Genomic DNA, 20,147 nt, shown 5'->3' on the forward strand with positions numbered 1-20,147 from the left:
ATTGTTTTAAAAAGATGAAGGTTAATTTGTCTCACTTAATTAAAATTCGAATTATTAACTAGCACTCTCGCCAACGGCCATATCGCGCTGAAAACACCGGTTCTAGTCCCATCACCGAAGTTAAGCAGCGTCGAGCGCAGTCAGTACTTGGGAGGGAGACCACTTAGGAACACTGCGTGACGTTGGCTTTTTCCCTTTTTTTTTCCTCTTTTAAATTCCAATAGATATGAAAAAAGCAAACATATCTTGTTTTTGTTATTGTTTTATAAAGATGAAGGTTAATTAAATTCAAATTATTAAATAGCACTCTGGGAAACGGCCATATCACGCTGAAAACACCGGTTCTAGTCCTATCACCGAAGTTAAGCAGCGTCGAGCGCAGTCAGTACTTGGGAGGCAGACCACTTAGGAACACTGCGTGCCGTTGGCTTTTTCACTTTTTTTTCCACTTTTATATTTCAATAAATTTCAAAAAAGCAAACATATTTTCTTTTTGTTATTGTTTTAAAAAGATGAAGGTTAATTTGTCTCACTTAATTTAAATTCGAATTATTAACTAGCACTCTCGGCAACGGCCATATCACGCTGAAAACACCGGTTCTAGTCCTATCACCGAAGTTAAGCACCGTCGAGCGCAGTCAGTACTTGGGAGGAAGACCACTTAGGACACTGCGTGCCGATGGTTTTTCACTTTTTTTCCTCTTTTAAAGTCCAATAGATATGAAAAAAGCAAAAATATTTTCTTTTTGTTATTGTTTTAAAAAGATGAAGGTTAATTTGTCTCACTTAATTTAAATTCGAATTATTAACTAGCACTCTCGGCAACGGCCATATCACGCTGAAAACACCGGTTCTAGTCCTATCACCGAAGTTAAGCACCGTCGAGCGCAGTCAGTACTTGGGAGGGAGACAACTTAGGACACTGCGTGCCGTTGGTTTTTCACTTTTTTTCCTCTTTTAAAATCCAATAGATATGAAAAAAGCAAAAATATTTTCTTTTTGTTATTGTTTTAAAAAGATGAAGGTTAATTTGTCTCACTTAATTTAAATTCGAATTATTAACTAGCACTCTCGGCAACGGCCATATCACGCTGAAAACACCGGTTCTAGTCCTATCACCGAAGTTAAGCACCGTCGAGCGCAGTCAGTACTTGGGAGGCAGAACACTTGGGAACACTGCGTGCCGTTGGCTTTTTCACTTTTTTTTCCTCTTTTAAATTCCAATAGATATGAAAAAAGCAAACTTATTTTCTTTTTGTTATTGTTTTAAAAAGATGAAGGTTAATTTGTCTCACTTAATTAAAATTCGAATTATTAACTAGCACTCTCGCCAACGGCCATATCGCGCTGAAAACACCGGTTCTAGTCCTATCACCGAAGTTAAGCAGCGTCGAGCGCAGTCAGTACTTGGGAGGGAGACCACTTAGGAACACTGCGTGACCGTTGGCTTTTTCCCTTTTTTTTCCTCTTTTAAATTCCAATAGATATGAAAAAAGCAAACATATCTGGTTTTTGTTATTGTTTTATAAAGATGAAGGTTAATTAAATTCAAATTATTAAATAGCACTCTGGGAAACGGCCATATCACGCTGAAAACACCGGTTCTCGTTCGACCACTGAAGTTAAGCAGCGACGAGCGCAGTCAGTACTTGGGAGGGAGACCACTTAGGAACACTGCGTGCCGTTGGCTTTTTCACCTTTTTTTCCACTTTTATATTCCAATAAATTTCAAAAAAGCAAACATATTTTCTTTTTGTTATTGTTTTAAAAAGATGAAGGTTAATTTGTCTCACTTAATTTAAATTCGAATTATTAACTAGCACTCTCGGCAACGGCCATATCACGCTGAAAACACCGGTTCTAGTCCTATCACCGAAGTTAAGCACCGTCGAGCGCAGTCAGTACTTGGGAGGCAGAACACTTGGGAACACTGCGTGCCGTTGGCTTTTTCACTTTTTTTTCCTCTTTTAAATTCCAATAGATATGAAAAAAGCAAACTTATTTTCTTTTTGTTATTGTTTTAAAAAGATGAAGGTTAATTTGTCTCACTTAATTTAAATTCGAATTATTAACTAGCACTCTCGCCAACGGCCATATCGCGCTGAAAACACCGGTTCTAGTCCTATCACCGAAGTTAAGCAGCGTCGATCGCAGTCAGTACTTGGGAGGGAGACCACTTAGGAACACTGCGTGACCGTTGGCTTTTTCCCTTTTTTTCCTCTTTTAAATTCCAATAGATATGAAAAAAGCAAACATATCTTGTTTTTGTTATTGTTTTATAAAGATGAAGGTTAATTAAATTCAAATTATTAAATAGCACTCTGGGAAACGGCCATATCACGCTGAAAACACCGGTTCTCGTTCGACCACTGAAGTTAAGCAGCGACGAGCGCAGTCAGTACTTGGGAGGGAGACCACTTAGGAACACTGCGTGCCGTTGGCTTTTTCACCTTTTTTTCCACTTTTATATTCCAATAAATTTCAAAAAAGCAAACATATTTTCTTTTTGTTATTGTTTTAAAAAGATGAAGGTTAATTTGTCTCACTTAATTTAAATTCGAATTATTAACTAGCACTCTCGGCAACGGCCATATCACGCTGAAAACACCGGTTCTAGTCCTATCACCGAAGTTAAGCACCGTCGAGCGCAGTCAGTACTTGGGAGGCAGAACACTTGGGAACACTGCGTGCCGTTGGCTTTTTCACTTTTTTTTCCTCTTTTAAATTCCAATAGATATGAAAAAAGCAAACTTATTTTCTTTCTGTTATTGTTTTAAAAAGATGAAGGTTAATTTGTCTCACTTAATTTAAATTCGAATTATTAACTAGCACTCTCGCCAACGGCCATATCGCGCTGAAAACACCGGTTCTAGTCCTATCACCGAAGTTAAGCAGCGTCGATCGCAGTCAGTACTTGGGAGGCAGACCACTTAGGAACACTGCGTGCCGTTGGCTTTTTCACTTTTTTTTCCACTTTTATATTCCAATAAATTTCAAAAAAGCAAACATATTTTCTTTTTGTTATTGTTTTAAAAAGATGAAGGTTAATTTGTCTCACTTAATTTAAATTCGAATTATTAACTAGCACTCTGGGAAACGGCCATATCACGCTGAAAACACCGGTTCTAGTCCTATCACCGAAGTTAAGCACCGTCGAGCGCAGTCAGTACTTGGGAGGGAGACAACTTAGGACACTGCGTGCCGTTGGTTTTTCACTTTTTTTCCTCTTTTAAAATCCAATAGATATGAAAAAAGCAAAAATATTTTCTTTTTGTTATTGTTTTAAAAAGATGAAGGTTAATTTGTCTCACTTAATTTAAATTCGAATTATTAACTAGCACTCTCGGCAACGGCCATATCACGCTGAAAACACCGGTTCTAGTCCTATCACCGAAGTTAAGCACCGTCGAGCGCAGTCAGTACTTGGGAGGCAGAACACTTGGGAACACTGCGTGCCGTTGGCTTTTTCACTTTTTTTCCACTTTTATATTCCAATAAATTTCAAAAAAGCAAACATATTTTCTTTTTGTTATTGTTTTAAAAAGATGAAGGTTAATTTGTCTCACTTAATTTAAATTCGAATTATTAACTAGCACTCTCGGCAACGGCCATATCACGCTGAAAACACCGGTTCTAGTCCTATCACCGAAGTTAAGCACCGTCGAGCGCAGTCAGTACTTGGGAGGGAGACAACTTAGGACACTGCGTGCCGTTGGTTTTTCACTTTTTTTCCTCTTTTAAAATCCAATAGATATGAAAAAAGCAAAAATATTTTCTTTTTGTTATTGTTTTAAAAAGATGAAGGTTAATTTGTCTCACTTAATTTAAATTCGAATTATTAACTAGCACTCTCGGCAACGGCCATATCACGCTGAAAACACCGGTTCTAGTCCTATCACCGAAGTTAAGCACCGTCGAGCGCAGTCAGTACTTGGGAGGCAGAACACTTGGGAACACTGCGTGCCGTTGGCTTTTTCACTTTTTTTTCCTCTTTTAAATTCCAATAGATATGAAAAAAGCAAACTTATTTTCTTTTTGTTATTGTTTTAAAAAGATGAAGGTTAATTTGTCTCACTTAATTAAAATTCGAATTATTAACTAGCACTCTCGCCAACGGCCATATCGCGCTGAAAACACCGGTTCTAGTCCTATCACCGAAGTTAAGCAGCGTCGAGCGCAGTCAGTACTTGGGAGGGAGACCACTTAGGAACACTGCGTGACCGTTGGCTTTTTCCCTTTTTTTTCCTCTTTTAAATTCCAATAGATATGAAAAAAGCAAACATATCTGGTTTTTGTTATTGTTTTATAAAGATGAAGGTTAATTAAATTCAAATTATTAAATAGCACTCTGGGAAACGGCCATATCACGCTGAAAACACCGGTTCTCGTTCGACCACTGAAGTTAAGCAGCGACGAGCGCAGTCAGTACTTGGGAGGGAGACCACTTAGGAACACTGCGTGCCGTTGGCTTTTTCACCTTTTTTTCCACTTTTATATTCCAATAAATTTCAAAAAAGCAAACATATTTTCTTTTTGTTATTGTTTTAAAAAGATGAAGGTTAATTTGTCTCACTTAATTTAAATTCGAATTATTAACTAGCACTCTCGGCAACGGCCATATCACGCTGAAAACACCGGTTCTAGTCCTATCACCGAAGTTAAGCACCGTCGAGCGCAGTCAGTACTTGGGAGGCAGAACACTTGGGAACACTGCGTGCCGTTGGCTTTTTCACTTTTTTTTCCTCTTTTAAATTCCAATAGATATGAAAAAAGCAAACTTATTTTCTTTTTGTTATTGTTTTAAAAAGATGAAGGTTAATTTGTCTCACTTAATTTAAATTCGAATTATTAACTAGCACTCTCGCCAACGGCCATATCGCGCTGAAAACACCGGTTCTAGTCCTATCACCGAAGTTAAGCAGCGTCGATCGCAGTCAGTACTTGGGAGGGAGACCACTTAGGAACACTGCGTGACCGTTGGCTTTTTCCCTTTTTTTCCTCTTTTAAATTCCAATAGATATGAAAAAAGCAAACATATCTTGTTTTTGTTATTGTTTTATAAAGATGAAGGTTAATTAAATTCAAATTATTAAATAGCACTCTGGGAAACGGCCATATCACGCTGAAAACACCGGTTCTCGTTCGACCACTGAAGTTAAGCAGCGACGAGCGCAGTCAGTACTTGGGAGGGAGACCACTTAGGAACACTGCGTGCCGTTGGCTTTTTCACCTTTTTTTCCACTTTTATATTCCAATAAATTTCAAAAAAGCAAACATATTTTCTTTTTGTTATTGTTTTAAAAAGATGAAGGTTAATTTGTCTCACTTAATTTAAATTCGAATTATTAACTAGCACTCTCGGCAACGGCCATATCACGCTGAAAACACCGGTTCTAGTCCTATCACCGAAGTTAAGCACCGTCGAGCGCAGTCAGTACTTGGGAGGCAGAACACTTGGGAACACTGCGTGCCGTTGGCTTTTTCACTTTTTTTTCCTCTTTTAAATTCCAATAGATATGAAAAAAGCAAACTTATTTTCTTTCTGTTATTGTTTTAAAAAGATGAAGGTTAATTTGTCTCACTTAATTTAAATTCGAATTATTAACTAGCACTCTCGCCAACGGCCATATCGCGCTGAAAACACCGGTTCTAGTCCTATCACCGAAGTTAAGCAGCGTCGATCGCAGTCAGTACTTGGGAGGCAGACCACTTAGGAACACTGCGTGCCGTTGGCTTTTTCACTTTTTTTTCCACTTTTATATTCCAATAAATTTCAAAAAAGCAAACATATTTTCTTTTTGTTATTGTTTTAAAAAGATGAAGGTTAATTTGTCTCACTTAATTTAAATTCGAATTATTAACTAGCACTCTGGGAAACGGCCATATCACGCTGAAAACACCGGTTCTAGTCCTATCACCGAAGTTAAGCACCGTCGAGCGCAGTCAGTACTTGGGAGGGAGACAACTTAGGACACTGCGTGCCGTTGGTTTTTCACTTTTTTTCCTCTTTTAAAATCCAATAGATATGAAAAAAGCAAAAATATTTTCTTTTTGTTATTGTTTTAAAAAGATGAAGGTTAATTTGTCTCACTTAATTTAAATTCGAATTATTAACTAGCACTCTCGGCAACGGCCATATCACGCTGAAAACACCGGTTCTAGTCCTATCACCGAAGTTAAGCACCGTCGAGCGCAGTCAGTACTTGGGAGGCAGAACACTTGGGAACACTGCGTGCCGTTGGCTTTTTCACTTTTTTTCCACTTTTATATTCCAATAAATTTCAAAAAAGCAAACATATTTTCTTTTTGTTATTGTTTTAAAAAGATGAAGGTTAATTTGTCTCACTTAATTTAAATTCGAATTATTAACTAGCACTCTCGGCAACGGCCATATCACGCTGAAAACACCGGTTCTAGTCCTATCACCGAAGTTAAGCACCGTCGAGCGCAGTCAGTACTTGGGAGGGAGACAACTTAGGACACTGCGTGCCGTTGGTTTTTCACTTTTTTTCCTCTTTTAAAATCCAATAGATATGAAAAAAGCAAAAATATTTTCTTTTTGTTATTGTTTTAAAAAGATGAAGGTTAATTTGTCTCACTTAATTTAAATTCGAATTATTAACTAGCACTCTCGGCAACGGCCATATCACGCTGAAAACACCGGTTCTAGTCCTATCACCGAAGTTAAGCACCGTCGAGCGCAGTCAGTACTTGGGAGGCAGAACACTTGGGAACACTGCGTGCCGTTGGCTTTTTCACTTTTTTTTCCTCTTTTAAATTCCAATAGATATGAAAAAAGCAAACTTATTTTCTTTTTGTTATTGTTTTAAAAAGATGAAGGTTAATTTGTCTCACTTAATTAAAATTCGAATTATTAACTAGCACTCTCGCCAACGGCCATATCGCGCTGAAAACACCGGTTCTAGTCCTATCACCGAAGTTAAGCAGCGTCGAGCGCAGTCAGTACTTGGGAGGGAGACCACTTAGGAACACTGCGTGACCGTTGGCTTTTTCCCTTTTTTTTCCTCTTTTAAATTCCAATAGATATGAAAAAAGCAAACATATCTGGTTTTTGTTATTGTTTTATAAAGATGAAGGTTAATTAAATTCAAATTATTAAATAGCACTCTGGGAAACGGCCATATCACGCTGAAAACACCGGTTCTCGTTCGACCACTGAAGTTAAGCAGCGACGAGCGCAGTCAGTACTTGGGAGGGAGACCACTTAGGAACACTGCGTGCCGTTGGCTTTTTCACCTTTTTTTCCACTTTTATATTCCAATAAATTTCAAAAAAGCAAACATATTTTCTTTTTGTTATTGTTTTAAAAAGATGAAGGTTAATTTGTCTCACTTAATTTAAATTCGAATTATTAACTAGCACTCTCGGCAACGGCCATATCACGCTGAAAACACCGGTTCTAGTCCTATCACCGAAGTTAAGCACCGTCGAGCGCAGTCAGTACTTGGGAGGCAGAACACTTGGGAACACTGCGTGCCGTTGGCTTTTTCACTTTTTTTTCCTCTTTTAAATTCCAATAGATATGAAAAAAGCAAACTTATTTTCTTTTTGTTATTGTTTTAAAAAGATGAAGGTTAATTTGTCTCACTTAATTTAAATTCGAATTATTAACTAGCACTCTCGCCAACGGCCATATCGCGCTGAAAACACCGGTTCTAGTCCTATCACCGAAGTTAAGCAGCGTCGATCGCAGTCAGTACTTGGGAGGGAGACCACTTAGGAACACTGCGTGACCGTTGGCTTTTTCCCTTTTTTTCCTCTTTTAAATTCCAATAGATATGAAAAAAGCAAACATATCTTGTTTTTGTTATTGTTTTATAAAGATGAAGGTTAATTAAATTCAAATTATTAAATAGCACTCTGGGAAACGGCCATATCACGCTGAAAACACCGGTTCTCGTTCGACCACTGAAGTTAAGCAGCGACGAGCGCAGTCAGTACTTGGGAGGGAGACCACTTAGGAACACTGCGTGCCGTTGGCTTTTTCACCTTTTTTTCCACTTTTATATTCCAATAAATTTCAAAAAAGCAAACATATTTTCTTTTTGTTATTGTTTTAAAAAGATGAAGGTTAATTTGTCTCACTTAATTTAAATTCGAATTATTAACTAGCACTCTCGGCAACGGCCATATCACGCTGAAAACACCGGTTCTAGTCCTATCACCGAAGTTAAGCACCGTCGAGCGCAGTCAGTACTTGGGAGGCAGAACACTTGGGAACACTGCGTGCCGTTGGCTTTTTCACTTTTTTTTCCTCTTTTAAATTCCAATAGATATGAAAAAAGCAAACTTATTTTCTTTCTGTTATTGTTTTAAAAAGATGAAGGTTAATTTGTCTCACTTAATTTAAATTCGAATTATTAACTAGCACTCTCGCCAACGGCCATATCGCGCTGAAAACACCGGTTCTAGTCCTATCACCGAAGTTAAGCAGCGTCGATCGCAGTCAGTACTTGGGAGGCAGACCACTTAGGAACACTGCGTGCCGTTGGCTTTTTCACTTTTTTTTCCACTTTTATATTCCAATAAATTTCAAAAAAGCAAACATATTTTCTTTTTGTTATTGTTTTAAAAAGATGAAGGTTAATTTGTCTCACTTAATTTAAATTCGAATTATTAACTAGCACTCTGGGAAACGGCCATATCACGCTGAAAACACCGGTTCTAGTCCTATCACCGAAGTTAAGCACCGTCGAGCGCAGTCAGTACTTGGGAGGGAGACAACTTAGGACACTGCGTGCCGTTGGTTTTTCACTTTTTTTCCTCTTTTAAAATCCAATAGATATGAAAAAAGCAAAAATATTTTCTTTTTGTTATTGTTTTAAAAAGATGAAGGTTAATTTGTCTCACTTAATTTAAATTCGAATTATTAACTAGCACTCTCGGCAACGGCCATATCACGCTGAAAACACCGGTTCTAGTCCTATCACCGAAGTTAAGCACCGTCGAGCGCAGTCAGTACTTGGGAGGCAGAACACTTGGGAACACTGCGTGCCGTTGGCTTTTTCACTTTTTTTCCACTTTTATATTCCAATAAATTTCAAAAAAGCAAACATATTTTCTTTTTGTTATTGTTTTAAAAAGATGAAGGTTAATTTGTCTCACTTAATTTAAATTCGAATTATTAACTAGCACTCTCGGCAACGGCCATATCACGCTGAAAACACCGGTTCTAGTCCTATCACCGAAGTTAAGCACCGTCGAGCGCAGTCAGTACTTGGGAGGGAGACAACTTAGGACACTGCGTGCCGTTGGTTTTTCACTTTTTTTCCTCTTTTAAAATCCAATAGATATGAAAAAAGCAAAAATATTTTCTTTTTGTTATTGTTTTAAAAAGATGAAGGTTAATTTGTCTCACTTAATTTAAATTCGAATTATTAACTAGCACTCTCGCCAACGGCCATATCGCGCTGAAAACACCGGTTCTAGTCCTATCACCGAAGTTAAGCAGCGTCGAGCGCAGTCAGTACTTGGGAGGGAGACCACTTAGGACACTGCGTGCCGTTGGTTTTTCGCTTTTTTTCCTCTTTTAAAATCCAATAGATATGAAAAAAGCAAAAATATTTTCTTTTTGTTATTGTTTTAAAAAGATGAAGGTTAATTAAATTCAAATTATTAAATAGCACTCTGGGAAACGGCCATATCACGCTGAAAACACCGGTTCTCGTTCGATCACCGAAGTTAAGCAGCGACGAGCGCAGTCAGTACTTGGGAGGGAGACCACTTAGGAACACTGCGTGACCGTTGGCTTTTTCCCTTTTTTTTCCTCTTTTAAATTCCAATAGATATGAAAAAAGCAAACATATCTGGTTTTTGTTATTGTTTTATAAAGATGAAGGTTAATTAAATTCAAATTATTAAATAGCACTCTGGGAAACGGCCATATCACGCTGAAAACACCGGTTCTCGTTCGACCACTGAAGTTAAGCAGCGACGAGCGCAGTCAGTACTTGGGAGGGAGACCACTTAGGAACACTGCGTGCCGTTGGCTTTTTCACCTTTTTTTCCACTTTTATATTCCAATAAATTTCAAAAAAGCAAACATATTTTCTTTTTGTTATTGTTTTAAAAAGATGATGGTTAATTTGTCTCACTTAATTTAAATTCGAATTATTAACTAGCACTCTCGGCAACGGCCATATCACGCTGAAAACACCGGTTCTAGTCCTATCACCGAAGTTAAGCACCGTCGAGCGCAGTCAGTACTTGGGAGGCAGAACACTTGGGAACACTGCGTGCCGTTGGCTTTTTCACTTTTTTTTCCTCTTTTAAATTCCAATAGATATGAAAAAAGCAAACTTATTTTCTTTTTGTTATTGTTTTAAAAAGATGAAGGTTAATTTGTCTCACTTAATTTAAATTCGAATTATTAACTAGCACTCTCGCCAACGGCCATATCGCGCTGAAAACACCGGTTCTAGTCCTATCACCGAAGTTAAGCAGCGTCGATCGCAGTCAGTACTTGGGAGGGAGACCACTTAGGAACACTGCGTGACCGTTGGCTTTTTCCCTTTTTTTTCCTCTTTTAAATTCCAATAGATATGAAAAAAGCAAACATATCTTGTTTTTGTTATTGTTTTATAAAGATGAAGGTTAATTAAATTCAAATTATTAAATAGCACTCTGGGAAACGGCCATATCACGCTGAAAACACCGGTTCTCGTTCGACCACTGAAGTTAAGCAGCGACGAGCGCAGTCAGTACTTGGGAGGGAGACCACTTAGGAACACTGCGTGCCGTTGGCTTTTTCACCTTTTTTTCCACTTTTATATTCCAATAAATTTCAAAAAAGCAAACATATTTTCTTTTTGTTATTGTTTTAAAAAGATGAAGGTTAATTTGTCTCACTTAATTTAAATTCGAATTATTAACTAGCACTCTCGGTAACGGCCATATCACGCTGAAAACACCGGTTCTAGTCCTATCACCGAAGTTAAGCACCGTCGAGCGCAGTCAGTACTTGGGAGGCAGAACACTTGGGAACACTGCGTGCCGTTGGCTTTTTCACTTTTTTTTCCTCTTTTAAATTCCAATAGATATGAAAAAAGCAAACTTATTTTCTTTCTGTTATTGTTTTAAAAAGATGAAGGTTAATTTGTCTCACTTAATTTAAATTCGAATTATTAACTAGCACTCTCGCCAACGGCCATATCGCGCTGAAAACACCGGTTCTAGTCCTATCACCGAAGTTAAGCAGCGTCGATCGCAGTCAGTACTTGGGAGGCAGACCACTTAGGAACACTGCGTGCCGTTGGCTTTTTCACTTTTTTTTCCACTTTTATATTCCAATAAATTTCAAAAAAGCAAACATATTTTCTTTTTGTTATTGTTTTAAAAAGATGAAGGTTAATTTGTCTCACTTAATTTAAATTCGAATTATTAACTAGCACTCTGGGAAACGGCCATATCACGCTGAAAACACCGGTTCTAGTCCTATCACCGAAGTTAAGCACCGTCGAGCGCAGTCAGTACTTGGGAGGGAGACAACTTAGGACACTGCGTGCCGTTGGTTTTTCACTTTTTTTCCTCTTTTAAAATCCAATAGATATGAAAAAAGCAAAAATATTTTCTTTTTGTTATTGTTTTAAAAAGATGAAGGTTAATTTGTCTCACTTAATTTAAATTCGAATTATTAACTAGCACTCTCGGCAACGGCCATATCACGCTGAAAACACCGGTTCTAGTCCTATCACCGAAGTTAAGCACCGTCGAGCGCAGTCAGTACTTGGGAGGCAGAACACTTGGGAACACTGCGTGCCGTTGGCTTTTTCACTTTTTTTCCACTTTTATATTCCAATAAATTTCAAAAAAGCAAACATATTTTCTTTTTGTTATTGTTTTAAAAAGATGAAGGTTAATTTGTCTCACTTAATTTAAATTCGAATTATTAACTAGCACTCTCGGCAACGGCCATATCACGCTGAAAACACCGGTTCTAGTCCTATCACCGAAGTTAAGCACCGTCGAGCGCAGTCAGTACTTGGGAGGGAGACAACTTAGGACACTGCGTGCCGTTGGTTTTTCACTTTTTTTCCTCTTTTAAAATCCAATAGATATGAAAAAAGCAAAAATATTTTCTTTTTGTTATTGTTTTAAAAAGATGAAGGTTAATTTGTCTCACTTAATTTAAATTCGAATTATTAACTAGCACTCTCGCCAACGGCCATATCGCGCTGAAAACACCGGTTCTAGTCCTATCACCGAAGTTAAGCAGCGTCGAGCGCAGTCAGTACTTGGGAGGGAGACCACTTAGGACACTGCGTGCCGTTGGTTTTTCACTTTTTTTCCTCTTTTAAAATCCAATAGATATGAAAAAAGCAAAAATATTTTCTTTTTGTTATTGTTTTAAAAAGATGAAGGTTAATTAAATTCAAATTATTAAATAGCACTCTGGGAAACGGCCATATCACGCTGAAAACACCGGTTCTCGTTCGATCACCGAAGTTAAGCAGCGACGAGCGCAGTCAGTACTTGGGAGGGAGACCACTTAGGAACACTGCGTGCCGTTGGCGTTTTCACTTTTTTTTCCACTTTTATATTCCAATAAATTTCAAAAAAGCAAACATATTTTCTTTTTGTTATTGTTTTAAAAAGATGAAGGTTAATTTGTCTCACTTAATTTAAATTCGAATTATTAACTAGCACTCTCGGCAACGGCCATATCACGCTGAAAACACCGGTTCTAGTCCTATCACCGAAGTTAAGCACCGTCGAGCGCAGTCAGTACTTGGGAGGCAAAACACTTGGGAACACTGCGTGCCGTTGGCTTTTTCACTTTTTTTTCCTCTTTTAAATTCCAATAGATATGAAAAAAGCAAACTTATTTTCTTTCTGTTATTGTTTTAAAAAGATGAAGGTTAATTTGTCTCACTTAATTTAAATTCGAATTATTAACTAGCACTCTCGCCAACGGCCATATCGCGCTGAAAACACCGGTTCTAGTCCTATCACCGAAGTTAAGCAGCGTCGATCGCAGTCAGTACTTGGGAGGCAGACCACTTAGGAACACTGCGTGCCGTTGGCTTTTTCACTTTTTTTTCCACTTTTATATTCCAATAAATTTCAAAAAAGCAAACATATTTTCTTTTTGTTATTGTTTTAAAAAGATGAAGGTTAATTTGTCTCACTTAATTTAAATTCGAATTATTAACTAGCACTCTGGGAAACGGCCATATCACGCTGAAAACACCGGTTCTAGTCCTATCACCGAAGTTAAGCACCGTCGAGCGCAGTCAGTACTTGGGAGGGAGACAACTTAGGACACTGCGTGCCGTTGGTTTTTCACTTTTTTTCCTCTTTTAAAATCCAATAGATATGAAAAAAGCAAAAATATTTTCTTTTTGTTATTGTTTTAAAAAGATGAAGGTTAATTTGTCTCACTTAATTTAAATTCGAATTATTAACTAGCACTCTCGGCAACGGCCATATCACGCTGAAAACACCGGTTCTAGTCCTATCACCGAAGTTAAGCACCGTCGAGCGCAGTCAGTACTTGGGAGGCAGAACACTTGGGAACACTGCGTGCCGTTGGCTTTTTCACTTTTTTTCCACTTTTATATTCCAATAAATTTCAAAAAAGCAAACATATTTTCTTTTTGTTATTGTTTTAAAAAGATGAAGGTTAATTTGTCTCACTTAATTTAAATTCGAATTATTAACTAGCACTCTCGGCAACGGCCATATCACGCTGAAAACACCGGTTCTAGTCCTATCACCGAAGTTAAGCACCGTCGAGCGCAGTCAGTACTTGGGAGGGAGACAACTTAGGACACTGCGTGCCGTTGGTTTTTCACTTTTTTTCCTCTTTTAAAATCCAATAGATATGAAAAAAGCAAAAATATTTTCTTTTTGTTATTGTTTTAAAAAGATGAAGGTTAATTTGTCTCACTTAATTTAAATTCGAATTATTAACTAGCACTCTCGCCAACGGCCATATCGCGCTGAAAACACCGGTTCTAGTCCTATCACCGAAGTTAAGCAGCGTCGAGCGCAGTCAGTACTTGGGAGGGAGACCACTTAGGACACTGCGTGCCGTTGGTTTTTCACTTTTTTTCCTCTTTTAAAATCCAATAGATATGAAAAAAGCAAAAATATTTTCTTTTTGTTATTGTTTTAAAAAGATGAAGGTTAATTAAATTCAAATTATTAAATAGCACTCTGGGAAACGGCCATATCACGCTGAAAACACCGGTTCTCGTTCGATCACCGAAGTTAAGCAGCGACGAGCGCAGTCAGTACTTGGGAGGGAGACCACTTAGGAACACTGCGTGCCGTTGGCGTTTTCACTTTTTTTTCCACTTTTATATTCCAATAAATTTCAAAAAAGCAAACATATTTTCTTTTTGTTATTGTTTTAAAAGATGAAGGTTAATTTGTCACACTTAATTTAAATTCGAATTATTAACTAGCACTCTCGGCAACGGCCATATCACGCTGAAAACACCGGTTCTAGTCCTATCACCGAAGTTAAGCACCGTCGAGCGCAGTCAGTCCTTGGGAGGCAGAACACTTGGGAACACTGCGTACCGTTGGCTTTTTCACTTTTTTTTCCTCTTTTAAATTCCAATAGATATGAAAAAAGCAAACTTATTTTCTTTTTGTTATTGTTTTAAAAAGATGAAGGTTAATTTGTCTCACTTAATTTAAATTCGAATTATTAACTAGCACTCTCGCCAACGGCCATATCGCGCTGAAAACACCGGTTCTAGTCCTATCACCGAAGTTAAGCAGCGTCGAGCGTATTCAGTACTTGGGAGGGAGACCACTTAGGACACTGCGTGCCGTTGGTTTTTCACTTTTTTTCCTCTTTTAAAATCCAATAAATATGAAAAAAGCAAAAATATTTTCTTTTTGTTATTGTTTTAAAAAGATGAAGGTTAATTTGTCTCACTTAATTTAAATTCGAATTATTAACTAGCACTCTCGGCAACGGCCATATCACGCTGAAAACACCGGTTCTAGTCCTATCACCGAAGTTAAGCACCGTCGAGCGCAGTCAGTACTTGGGAGGGAGACAACTTAGGACACTGCGTGCCGTTGGTTTTTCACTTTTTTTCCTCTTTTAAAATCCAATAGATATGAAAAAAGCAAAAATATTTTCTTTTTGTTATTGTTTTAAAAAGATGAAGGTTAATTTGTCTCACTTAATTTAAATTCGAATTATTAACAAGCACTCTCGGCAACGGCCATATCACGCTGAAAACACCGGTTCTAGTCCTATCACCGAAGTTAAGTACCGTCGAGCGCAGTCAGTACTTGGGAGGCAGAACACTTGGGAACACTGCGTGCCGTTGGCTTTTTCACTTTTTTTTCCTCTTTTAAATTCCAATAGATATGAAAAAAGCAAACTTATTTTCTTTTTGTTATTGTTTTAAAAAGATGAAGGTTAATTTGTCTCACTTAATTTAAATTCGAATTATTAACTAGCACTCTCGCCAACGGCCATATCGCGCTGAAAACACCGGTTCTAGTCCTATCACCGAAGTTAAGCAGCGTCGAGCGCAGTCAGTACTTGGGAGGGAGACCACTTAGGACACTGCGTGCCGTTGGTTTTTCACTTTTTTTCCTCTTTTAAAATCCAATAGATATGAAAAAAGCAAAAATATTTTCTTTTTGTTATTGTTTTAAAAAGATGAAGGTTAATTAAATTCAAATTATTAAATAGCACTCTGGGAAACGGCCATATCACGCTGAAAACACCGGTTCTCGTTCGATCACCGAAGTTAAGCAGCGACGAGCGCAGTCAGTACTTGGGAGGGAGACCACTTAGGAACACTGCGTGCCGTTGGCGTTTTCACTTTTTTTTCCACTTTTATATTCCAATAAATTTCAAAAAAGCAAACATATTTTCTTTTTGTTATTGTTTTAAAAGATGAAGGTTAATTTGTCACACTTAATTTAAATTCGAATTATTAACTAGCACTCTCGGCAACGGCAATATCACGCTGAAAACACCGGTTCTAGTCCTATCACCGAAGTTAAGCACCGTCGAGCGCAGTCAGTCCTTGGGAGGCAGAACACTTGGGAACACTGCGTGCCGTTGGCTTTTTCACTTTTTTTTTCCTCTTTTAAATTCCAATAGATATGAAAAAAGCAAACTTATTTTCTTTTTGTTATTGTTTTAAAAAGATGAAGGTTAATTTGTCTCACTTAATTAAAATTCGAATTATTAACTAGCACTCTCGCCAACGGCCATATCGCGCTGAAAACACCGGTTCTAGTCCTATCACCGAAGTTAAGCACCGTCGAGCGCAGTCAGTACTTGGGAGGGAGACAACTTAGGACACTGCGTGCCGTTGGTTTTTCACTTTTTTTCCTCTTTTAAAATCCAATAGATATGAAAAAAGCAAAAATATTTTCTTTTTGTTATTGTTTTAAAAAGATGAAGGTTAATTTGTCTCACTTAATTTAAATTCGAATTATTAACTAGCACTCTCGGCAACGGCCATATCACGCTGAAAACACCGGTTCTAGTCCTATCACCGAAGTTAAGCACCGTCGAGCGCAGTCAGTACTTGGGAGGCAGAACACTTGGGAACACTGCGTGCCGTTGGCTTTTTCACTTTTTTTTCCTCTTTTAAATTCCAATAGATATGAAAAAAGCAAACTTATTTTCTTTTTGTTATTGTTTTAAAAAGATGAAGGTTAATTTGTCTCACTTAATTTAAATTCGAATTATTAACTAGCACTTTCGCCAACGGCCATATCGCGCTGAAAACACCGGTTCTAGTCCTATCACCGAAGTTAAGCAGCGTCGAGCGCAGTCAGTACTTGGGAGGGAGACCACTTAGGACACTGCGTGCCGTTGCTTTTTCACTTTTTTTCCTCTTTTAAAATCCAATAGATATGAAAAAAGCAAAAATATTTTCTTTTTGTTATTGTTTTAAAAAGATGAAGGTTAATTAAATTCAAATTATTAAATAGCACTCTGGGAAACGGCCATATCACGCTGAAAACACCGGTTCTCGTTCGATCACCGAAGTTAGGCAGCGACGAGCGCAGTCAGTACTTGGGAGGGAGACCACTTAGGAACACTGCGTGCCGTTGGCGTTTTCACTTTTTTTTCCACTTTTATATTCCAATAAATTTCAAAAAAGCAAACATATTTTCTTTTTGTTATTGTTTTAAAAGATGAAGGTTAATTTGTCACACTTAATTTAAATTCGAATTATTAACTAGCACTCTCGGCAACGGCAATATCACGCTGAAAACACCGGTTCTAGTCCTATCACCGAAGTTAAGCACCGTCGAGCGCAGTCAGTCCTTGGGAGGCAGAACACTTGGGAACACTGCGTGCCGTTGGCTTTTTCACTTTTTTTTCCTCTTTTAAATTCTAATAGATATGAAAAAAGCAAACTTATTTTCTTTTTGTTATTGTTTTAAAAAGATGAAGGTTAATTTGTCTCACTTAATTAAAATTCGAATTATTAACTAGCACTCTCGCCAACGGCCATATCGCGCTGAAAACACCGGTTCTAGTCCTATCACCGAAGTTAAGCAGCGTCGAGCGCAGTCAGTACTTGGGAGGGAGACCACTTAGGAACACTGCGTGACGTTGGCTTTTTCCTTTTTTTTCCTCTTTTAAATTCCAATAGATATGAAAAAAGCAAACATATCTTCTTTTTGTTATTGTTTTATAAAGATGAAGGTTAATTAAATTCAAATTATTAAATAGCACTCTGGGAAACGGCCATATCACGCTGAAAACACCGGTTCTCGTTCGATCACCGAAGTTAAGCAGCGACGAGCGCAGTCAGTACTTGGGAGGGAGACCACTTAGGAACACTGCGTGCCGTTGGCGTTTTCACTTTTTTTCCTCTTTTAAATTCCAATAGATATGAAAAAGCAAACTTATTTTCTTTTTGTTATTGTTTTAAAAAGATGGTTAATTTGTCTCACTTAATTGAAATTCGAATTATTAACTAGCACTCTCGCCAACGGCCATATCGCGCTGAAAACACCGGTTCTAGTCCTATCACCGAAGTTAAGCAGCGTCGAGCGCAGTCAGTACTTGGGAGGGAGACCACTTAGGAACACTGCGTGACGTTGGCTATTTCCCTTTTTTTTCCTCTTTTAAATTCCAATAGATATGAAAAAAGCAAACATATCTTGTTTTTGTTATTGTTTTATAAAGATGAAGGTTAATTAAATTCAAATTATTAAATAGCACTCCTGGAAACGGCCATATCACGCTGAAAACACCGGTTCTCGTTCGATCACTGAAGTTAAGCAGCGACGAGCGCAGTCAGTACTTGGGAGGGAGACCACTTAGGAAAACTGCGTGCCGTTGGCTTTTTCACTTTTTTTTCCACTTTTATATTCCAATAAATTTCAAAAAAGCAAACATATTTTCTTTTTGTTATTGTTTTAAAAAGATGAAGGTTAATTTGTCTCACTTAATTTAAATTCGAATTATTAACTAGCACTCTCGGCAACGGCCATATCACGCTGAAAACACCGGTTCTCGTTCGATCACTGAAGTTAAGCAGCGACGAGCGCAGTCAGTACTTGGGAGGGAGACCACTTAGGAAAACTGCGTGGCGTTGGCTTTTTCACTTTTTTTTCCACTTTTATATTCCAATAAATTTCAAAAAAGCAAACATATTTTCTTTTTGTTATTGTTTTAAAAAGATGAAGGTTAATTTGTCTCACTTAATTTAAATTCGAATTATTAACTAGCACTCTCGGCAACGGCCATATCACGCTGAAAACACCGGTTCTAGTCCTATCACCGAAGTTAAGCACCGTCGAGAGCAGTCAGTACTTGGGAGGCAGAACACTTGGGAACACTGCGTGCCGTTGGCTTTTTCATTTTTTTTTCCTCTTTTAAATTCCAATAGATATGAAAAAAGCAAACTTATTTTCTTTTTGTTATTGTTTTAAAAAGATGAAGGTTAATTTGTCTCACTTAATTTAAATTCGAATTATTAACTAGCACTCTCGCCAACGGCCATATCGCGCTGAAAACACCGGTTCTAGTCCTATCACCGAAGTTAAGCAGCGTCGAGCGTAGTCAGTACTTGGGAGGGAGACCACTTAGGACACTGCGTGCCGTTGGTTTTTCACTTTTTTTCCTCTTTTAAAATCCAATAGATATGAAAAAAGCAAAAATATTTTCTTTTTGTTATTGTTTTAAAAAGATGAAGGTTAATTTGTCTCACTTAATTTAAATTCGAATTATTAACTAGCACTCTCGGCAACGGCCATATCACGCTGAAAACACCGGTTCTAGTCCTATCACCGAAGTTAAGCACCGTCGAGAGCAGTCAGTACTTGGGAGGCAGAACACTTGGGAACACTGCGTGCCGTTGGCTTTTTCATTTTTTTTTCCTCTTTTAAATTCCAATAGATATGAAAAAAGCAAACTTATTTTCTTTTTGTTATTGTTTTAAAAAGATGAAGGTTAATTTGTCTCACTTAATTTAAATTCGAATTATTAACTAGCACTCTCGCCAACGGCCATATCGCGCTGAAAACACCGGTTCTCGTTCGATCACTGAAGTTAAGCAGCGTCGAGCGCAGTCAGTACTTGGGAGGCAGACCACTTAGGAACACTGCGTGCCGTTGGCTTTTTCACTTTTGTTTCCACTTTTATATTTCAATAAATTTCAAAAAAGCAAACATATTTTCTTTTTGTTATTGTTTTAAAAAGATGAAGGTTAATTTGTCTCACTTAATTTAAATTCGAATTATTAACTAGCACTCTCGCCAACGGCCATATCGCGCTGAAAACACCGGTTCTCGTTCGATCACTGAAGTTAAGCAGCGACGAGCGCAGTCAGTACTTGGGAGGGAGACCACTTAGGAAAACTGCGTGCCGTTGGCTTTTTCACTTTTTTTTCCACTTTTATATTCCAATAAATTTCAAAAAAGCAAACATATTTTCTTTTTGTTATTGTTTTAAAAAGATGAAGGTTAATTTGTCTCACTTAATTTAAATTCGAATTATTAACTAGCACTCTCGGCAACGGCCATATCACGCTGAAAACACCGGTTCTCGTTCGATCACTGAAGTTAAGCAGCGACGAGCGCAGTCAGTACTTGGGAGGGAGACCACTTAGGAAAACTGCGTGCCGTTGGCTTTTTCACTTTTTTTTCCACTTTTATATTCCAATAAATTTCAAAAA

At 37.8% G+C, this 20,147-nt stretch overlaps 3 non-coding genes and 61 pseudogenes across 3 annotated transcripts; all 64 read left to right on the plus strand.

Moving 5' to 3' along the window:
* Nucleotides 1-69: 69 nt before the first annotated feature.
* On the plus strand, nucleotides 70-188 carry LOC149693086 (5S ribosomal RNA; annotated as a pseudogene).
* A 123-nt stretch (nucleotides 189-311) lies between these two features.
* On the plus strand, nucleotides 312-430 carry LOC149693087 (5S ribosomal RNA; annotated as a pseudogene).
* Nucleotides 431-1,073: 643 nt separating this feature from the next.
* On the plus strand, nucleotides 1,074-1,192 carry LOC149693088 (5S ribosomal RNA; annotated as a pseudogene).
* Nucleotides 1,193-1,329: 137 nt separating this feature from the next.
* Nucleotides 1,330-1,449, plus strand: LOC149693089 (5S ribosomal RNA; annotated as a pseudogene).
* Nucleotides 1,450-1,571: 122 nt separating this feature from the next.
* On the plus strand, nucleotides 1,572-1,690 carry LOC149693090 (5S ribosomal RNA; annotated as a pseudogene).
* Nucleotides 1,691-1,827: 137 nt separating this feature from the next.
* On the plus strand, nucleotides 1,828-1,946 carry LOC149693091 (5S ribosomal RNA; annotated as a pseudogene).
* Nucleotides 1,947-2,083: 137 nt separating this feature from the next.
* On the plus strand, nucleotides 2,084-2,203 carry LOC149693092 (5S ribosomal RNA; annotated as a pseudogene).
* A 121-nt stretch (nucleotides 2,204-2,324) lies between these two features.
* Nucleotides 2,325-2,443, plus strand: LOC149693093 (5S ribosomal RNA; annotated as a pseudogene).
* A 137-nt stretch (nucleotides 2,444-2,580) lies between these two features.
* On the plus strand, nucleotides 2,581-2,699 carry LOC149693094 (5S ribosomal RNA; annotated as a pseudogene).
* Nucleotides 2,700-2,836: 137 nt separating this feature from the next.
* LOC149693095 (5S ribosomal RNA) lies at nucleotides 2,837-2,955 on the plus strand (annotated as a pseudogene).
* Nucleotides 2,956-3,345: 390 nt separating this feature from the next.
* LOC149693096 (5S ribosomal RNA) lies at nucleotides 3,346-3,464 on the plus strand (annotated as a pseudogene).
* Nucleotides 3,465-3,853: 389 nt separating this feature from the next.
* LOC149693097 (5S ribosomal RNA) lies at nucleotides 3,854-3,972 on the plus strand (annotated as a pseudogene).
* Nucleotides 3,973-4,109: 137 nt separating this feature from the next.
* Nucleotides 4,110-4,229, plus strand: LOC149693098 (5S ribosomal RNA; annotated as a pseudogene).
* A 122-nt stretch (nucleotides 4,230-4,351) lies between these two features.
* LOC149693099 (5S ribosomal RNA) lies at nucleotides 4,352-4,470 on the plus strand (annotated as a pseudogene).
* A 137-nt stretch (nucleotides 4,471-4,607) lies between these two features.
* Nucleotides 4,608-4,726, plus strand: LOC149693100 (5S ribosomal RNA; annotated as a pseudogene).
* A 137-nt stretch (nucleotides 4,727-4,863) lies between these two features.
* Nucleotides 4,864-4,983, plus strand: LOC149693101 (5S ribosomal RNA; annotated as a pseudogene).
* A 121-nt stretch (nucleotides 4,984-5,104) lies between these two features.
* Nucleotides 5,105-5,223, plus strand: LOC149693102 (5S ribosomal RNA; annotated as a pseudogene).
* Nucleotides 5,224-5,360: 137 nt separating this feature from the next.
* On the plus strand, nucleotides 5,361-5,479 carry LOC149693103 (5S ribosomal RNA; annotated as a pseudogene).
* A 137-nt stretch (nucleotides 5,480-5,616) lies between these two features.
* Nucleotides 5,617-5,735, plus strand: LOC149693104 (5S ribosomal RNA; annotated as a pseudogene).
* A 390-nt stretch (nucleotides 5,736-6,125) lies between these two features.
* Nucleotides 6,126-6,244, plus strand: LOC149693105 (5S ribosomal RNA; annotated as a pseudogene).
* Nucleotides 6,245-6,633: 389 nt separating this feature from the next.
* LOC149693106 (5S ribosomal RNA) lies at nucleotides 6,634-6,752 on the plus strand (annotated as a pseudogene).
* Nucleotides 6,753-6,889: 137 nt separating this feature from the next.
* Nucleotides 6,890-7,009, plus strand: LOC149693107 (5S ribosomal RNA; annotated as a pseudogene).
* A 122-nt stretch (nucleotides 7,010-7,131) lies between these two features.
* Nucleotides 7,132-7,250, plus strand: LOC149693108 (5S ribosomal RNA; annotated as a pseudogene).
* Nucleotides 7,251-7,387: 137 nt separating this feature from the next.
* Nucleotides 7,388-7,506, plus strand: LOC149693109 (5S ribosomal RNA; annotated as a pseudogene).
* A 137-nt stretch (nucleotides 7,507-7,643) lies between these two features.
* LOC149693110 (5S ribosomal RNA) lies at nucleotides 7,644-7,763 on the plus strand (annotated as a pseudogene).
* Nucleotides 7,764-7,884: 121 nt separating this feature from the next.
* On the plus strand, nucleotides 7,885-8,003 carry LOC149693111 (5S ribosomal RNA; annotated as a pseudogene).
* A 137-nt stretch (nucleotides 8,004-8,140) lies between these two features.
* Nucleotides 8,141-8,259, plus strand: LOC149693112 (5S ribosomal RNA; annotated as a pseudogene).
* Nucleotides 8,260-8,396: 137 nt separating this feature from the next.
* Nucleotides 8,397-8,515, plus strand: LOC149693113 (5S ribosomal RNA; annotated as a pseudogene).
* Nucleotides 8,516-8,905: 390 nt separating this feature from the next.
* On the plus strand, nucleotides 8,906-9,024 carry LOC149693114 (5S ribosomal RNA; annotated as a pseudogene).
* A 389-nt stretch (nucleotides 9,025-9,413) lies between these two features.
* On the plus strand, nucleotides 9,414-9,531 carry LOC149693115 (5S ribosomal RNA; annotated as a pseudogene).
* A 120-nt stretch (nucleotides 9,532-9,651) lies between these two features.
* Nucleotides 9,652-9,771, plus strand: LOC149693116 (5S ribosomal RNA; annotated as a pseudogene).
* Nucleotides 9,772-9,893: 122 nt separating this feature from the next.
* LOC149693117 (5S ribosomal RNA) lies at nucleotides 9,894-10,012 on the plus strand (annotated as a pseudogene).
* A 137-nt stretch (nucleotides 10,013-10,149) lies between these two features.
* On the plus strand, nucleotides 10,150-10,268 carry LOC149693118 (5S ribosomal RNA; annotated as a pseudogene).
* Nucleotides 10,269-10,405: 137 nt separating this feature from the next.
* Nucleotides 10,406-10,525, plus strand: LOC149693119 (5S ribosomal RNA; annotated as a pseudogene).
* A 122-nt stretch (nucleotides 10,526-10,647) lies between these two features.
* Nucleotides 10,648-10,766, plus strand: LOC149693120 (5S ribosomal RNA; annotated as a pseudogene).
* A 137-nt stretch (nucleotides 10,767-10,903) lies between these two features.
* LOC149693121 (5S ribosomal RNA) lies at nucleotides 10,904-11,022 on the plus strand (annotated as a pseudogene).
* A 137-nt stretch (nucleotides 11,023-11,159) lies between these two features.
* Nucleotides 11,160-11,278, plus strand: LOC149693122 (5S ribosomal RNA; annotated as a pseudogene).
* A 390-nt stretch (nucleotides 11,279-11,668) lies between these two features.
* On the plus strand, nucleotides 11,669-11,787 carry LOC149693123 (5S ribosomal RNA; annotated as a pseudogene).
* Nucleotides 11,788-12,176: 389 nt separating this feature from the next.
* Nucleotides 12,177-12,294, plus strand: LOC149693124 (5S ribosomal RNA; annotated as a pseudogene).
* Nucleotides 12,295-12,414: 120 nt separating this feature from the next.
* Nucleotides 12,415-12,533, plus strand: LOC149693125 (5S ribosomal RNA; annotated as a pseudogene).
* Nucleotides 12,534-12,670: 137 nt separating this feature from the next.
* LOC149693126 (5S ribosomal RNA) lies at nucleotides 12,671-12,789 on the plus strand (annotated as a pseudogene).
* Nucleotides 12,790-12,926: 137 nt separating this feature from the next.
* Nucleotides 12,927-13,045, plus strand: LOC149693127 (5S ribosomal RNA; annotated as a pseudogene).
* A 390-nt stretch (nucleotides 13,046-13,435) lies between these two features.
* On the plus strand, nucleotides 13,436-13,554 carry LOC149693128 (5S ribosomal RNA; annotated as a pseudogene).
* Nucleotides 13,555-13,943: 389 nt separating this feature from the next.
* Nucleotides 13,944-14,061, plus strand: LOC149693129 (5S ribosomal RNA; annotated as a pseudogene).
* Nucleotides 14,062-14,181: 120 nt separating this feature from the next.
* Nucleotides 14,182-14,300, plus strand: LOC149693130 (5S ribosomal RNA; annotated as a pseudogene).
* A 392-nt stretch (nucleotides 14,301-14,692) lies between these two features.
* Nucleotides 14,693-14,810, plus strand: LOC149693131 (5S ribosomal RNA; annotated as a pseudogene).
* Nucleotides 14,811-15,198: 388 nt separating this feature from the next.
* LOC149693132 (5S ribosomal RNA) lies at nucleotides 15,199-15,317 on the plus strand (annotated as a pseudogene).
* Nucleotides 15,318-15,454: 137 nt separating this feature from the next.
* Nucleotides 15,455-15,572, plus strand: LOC149693133 (5S ribosomal RNA; annotated as a pseudogene).
* A 120-nt stretch (nucleotides 15,573-15,692) lies between these two features.
* Nucleotides 15,693-15,811, plus strand: LOC149693134 (5S ribosomal RNA; annotated as a pseudogene).
* Nucleotides 15,812-16,204: 393 nt separating this feature from the next.
* LOC149693135 (5S ribosomal RNA) lies at nucleotides 16,205-16,322 on the plus strand (annotated as a pseudogene).
* Nucleotides 16,323-16,457: 135 nt separating this feature from the next.
* On the plus strand, nucleotides 16,458-16,576 carry LOC149693136 (5S ribosomal RNA; annotated as a pseudogene).
* Nucleotides 16,577-16,713: 137 nt separating this feature from the next.
* Nucleotides 16,714-16,831, plus strand: LOC149693137 (5S ribosomal RNA; annotated as a pseudogene).
* A 120-nt stretch (nucleotides 16,832-16,951) lies between these two features.
* Nucleotides 16,952-17,070, plus strand: LOC149693138 (5S ribosomal RNA; annotated as a pseudogene).
* A 392-nt stretch (nucleotides 17,071-17,462) lies between these two features.
* On the plus strand, nucleotides 17,463-17,581 carry LOC149693139 (5S ribosomal RNA; annotated as a pseudogene).
* A 121-nt stretch (nucleotides 17,582-17,702) lies between these two features.
* LOC149693140 (5S ribosomal RNA) lies at nucleotides 17,703-17,821 on the plus strand (annotated as a pseudogene).
* Nucleotides 17,822-17,953: 132 nt separating this feature from the next.
* On the plus strand, nucleotides 17,954-18,072 carry LOC149693141 (5S ribosomal RNA; annotated as a pseudogene).
* Nucleotides 18,073-18,194: 122 nt separating this feature from the next.
* Nucleotides 18,195-18,313, plus strand: LOC149693142 (5S ribosomal RNA; annotated as a pseudogene).
* Nucleotides 18,314-18,450: 137 nt separating this feature from the next.
* Nucleotides 18,451-18,569, plus strand: LOC149693143 (5S ribosomal RNA; annotated as a pseudogene).
* A 137-nt stretch (nucleotides 18,570-18,706) lies between these two features.
* On the plus strand, nucleotides 18,707-18,825 carry LOC149693144 (5S ribosomal RNA; annotated as a pseudogene).
* A 137-nt stretch (nucleotides 18,826-18,962) lies between these two features.
* On the plus strand, nucleotides 18,963-19,080 carry LOC149693145 (5S ribosomal RNA; annotated as a pseudogene).
* Nucleotides 19,081-19,215: 135 nt separating this feature from the next.
* Nucleotides 19,216-19,334, plus strand: LOC149693146 (5S ribosomal RNA; annotated as a pseudogene).
* Nucleotides 19,335-19,471: 137 nt separating this feature from the next.
* On the plus strand, nucleotides 19,472-19,590 carry LOC149693147 (5S ribosomal RNA). Its single transcript, XR_016383180.1, has one exon. It is a non-coding gene; the product is annotated as a 5S ribosomal RNA (ribosomal RNA).
* Nucleotides 19,591-19,727: 137 nt separating this feature from the next.
* LOC149693148 (5S ribosomal RNA) lies at nucleotides 19,728-19,846 on the plus strand. The gene has a single exon (XR_016383080.1). It is a non-coding gene; the product is annotated as a 5S ribosomal RNA (ribosomal RNA).
* Nucleotides 19,847-19,983: 137 nt separating this feature from the next.
* On the plus strand, nucleotides 19,984-20,102 carry LOC149693149 (5S ribosomal RNA). Its single transcript, XR_016383345.1, has one exon. It is a non-coding gene; the product is annotated as a 5S ribosomal RNA (ribosomal RNA).
* Nucleotides 20,103-20,147: the final 45 nt, after the last annotated feature.

Source organism: Phalangium opilio, unplaced genomic scaffold, assembly GCF_054372755.1.
Source record: "Phalangium opilio isolate 3A_F unplaced genomic scaffold, DU_Popi_V2 ptg000024l_1, whole genome shotgun sequence".
Classification (NCBI taxonomy): Eukaryota; Metazoa; Arthropoda; class Arachnida; order Opiliones; family Phalangiidae; genus Phalangium; species Phalangium opilio.